Raw genomic sequence first — 2,500 nt, 5'->3', positions numbered from 1 at the left:
GTGCATTGAGAAGGTTTGGTGGCCGTACTCCCAACACAAAAGCATACCGAAGACAACCCCAAGCTAAAGCTCACTTGAAGCCAACGCATCGTCACCATGTGTTCGTGTGGCCGAGAATTGGGTAGCTTCTTCATCAACCCCGCCGAAAGCCATCCTCGACATACCCGTGCATTGAGAAGGTTTGGTGGCCGTACTCCCAACACAAAAGCATACCGAGGACAACCCCAAGCAAAAATTCATTTGAAGCCAACCCATCGTCGCCCACAACTAGTGGGTGAATGGTGTGCTTCCCGGGGTTGGCATAGACATTCCCTCGCATGCAAAAGATTGTCGATGCGAAAGATTATCTATGCCAACCCCGGGAAGCACACCATTCACACACTCCCGACCGGTGTGGTGTGGCGGTGATTGGATAGTTACGGATTGAGCACTTGCCAAGGATCAAAATGTGTCATTTAGAAGAAACATTTTCAAAAAGTTTTTAAAATCTTGTGGGTTTGCAACTCATAAGAGCGTCACTTTCAACGTCCCCGGTATTGGATTGAGTTTCTAAAAACAACCGTGCACACCGAGGTTAAACTTTACCGGCTCCACTCCGACTCGCCGCTCGCCCACAATTTGTTTGCAACGAAACATTTGTTTTTAATTTTGTTGGTTTGAAATTGTTTTGAAAAGGTTCTTTAAATCTAGTGGGTTTGCAACTCATAAGAGCGTCACTTTCAACGTCCCCGGCATTGGATTGAGTTTCTAAAAACAACCGTGCACACCGAGGTTAAACTTTACCGGCTCCACTCCGACTCGCCGCTCGCCCACTAGTCCGAAGGCAACAAAACATTTGTTTTTCATTTTGATGAAAATTTCTGTTTTTAAATCTTGTTGGTTTGAAATTGTTTTGAAAAGGTTCTTTAAATCTTGCGGGTTTGCAACTCATAAGAGCGTCACTTTCAACGTCCCCGGCATTGGATTGAGTTTCTAAAAACAACCGTGCACACCGAGGTTAAACTTTACCGGCTCCACTCCGACTCGCCGCTCGCCCACAAATCCGAAGGCAACAAAACATTTGTTTTTAATTTTGATGAAATTTTTTGAAAACATTGGCTTGGCAAGCCCCAATCCGCGACTATCCACCCACCGCCACCCCACACGGGTGGTTGTTGTTGAGAAATGAGGTTGTGGTCGACATGCCCGTGCATTTGAGAAGGAGTTCCTAGCACTCCATGCTCTCCCATGCCAAAAAAAAGCCTAGACAACCCCATTTCGCAACTTTCCACGCCTTTTTTTTCCTCCCTCACCCATGGCGGCGGCGTGGTGGCGGCGGCCGGATTCCGGCCACCACCGCCATGGGTGGCAGCCCCCCGACCCCGACACCAAACCCATAATACCGAGGCAACATATCGAGGCAACATGACATGGGTGTGGCGTGGGGGAAGGGGGCTGCAGCTAGGAAGGCATGGGCTGCCATGCATATGCAGGCAACACACACCCCCCTATATAGCATTTTATGCATTTAGCCCTTTGACAGGAAGAGACATCACCTATGCGCGAGGAGTCATAATGGGCTCTAAATAATTCAATACAAGGTATTTGGACGTGATTTTTTGCAGGGATACTAAGAAACATGCAATCTATGATGGGAAAAAGTTTCATAAATTTTTGAAGTCGGGAAGTATTTTTTATTATTTTTAGAAGTCGTAAAATTGAAAAAATCATTAAAACAAATCCGGGAGGAATTTTTTAGTTTTGTAAGTTGGAGAAGGTCCTAAAAATCATAGACTACTTATGGGGAGCTTATTGTGCGAGGAAATTTCAATAAAAACGGGGTTTGACAAGATTTGAAAAATTCTGTCGACATTTGAAAAAACCTGGAACCATGCTGCCGGCATGCTGCGCACATGCTGCGCGCAGGCTGCGCGCATGCTGCGCGCAGACTGCGCGCAGACTGCGCGCATGCCATGGCAGGACAAGTTTCGCTAGCCTCACTGTCGACAGATGCGCAAGCTGCGCGCACAGGCTGCGCGCATGCTGCGCACAGACTGCGCGCACGCTGCGCGCATGCCATGGCAGGACAAGTTTCGCTAGCCTCACTGTCGACAGATGCGCAAGCTGCACGCAAGCTCCGCGCACGCTGCGCACAGCCTGCGCGCATGTTGTGCGCAGGCTGCGCGCAGGCGCCGCGCATGCCATGGCAGGACAAGTTTCGCTAGCCTCACTGTCGACAGATGCGCAAGCTGCGCGCACAGGCTGCGCGCACGCCATGGCAGGACAACTTTCGCTAGCCTCACTGTCGACAGAATCAGCACGCTGCGCGCAAGCTGCGCGCGCGCATGGCAGGACAAGTTTCGAAAAATTCTGTCGACAGGCTGCCGGCATGGTGCGCGCACGCTGCCGGCATGCTGTGCGCACGCTGCCGACATGCTGTGCGCACGCTGCGCACAGGCTGCCGGCATGCTGCGCGCAGCCCATGGCAGGACAAGGTCCGAAAAAATCTGTCGACATTTTT

This window comes from Prunus avium, unplaced genomic scaffold (genome assembly GCF_965620075.1).
Source record: "Prunus avium unplaced genomic scaffold, drPruAviu1.hap1.1 HAP1_SCAFFOLD_27, whole genome shotgun sequence".
In the NCBI taxonomy this organism is placed as follows: Eukaryota; Viridiplantae; Streptophyta; class Magnoliopsida; order Rosales; family Rosaceae; genus Prunus; species Prunus avium.
Note: the sequence above shows the minus strand (reverse complement) of the source record.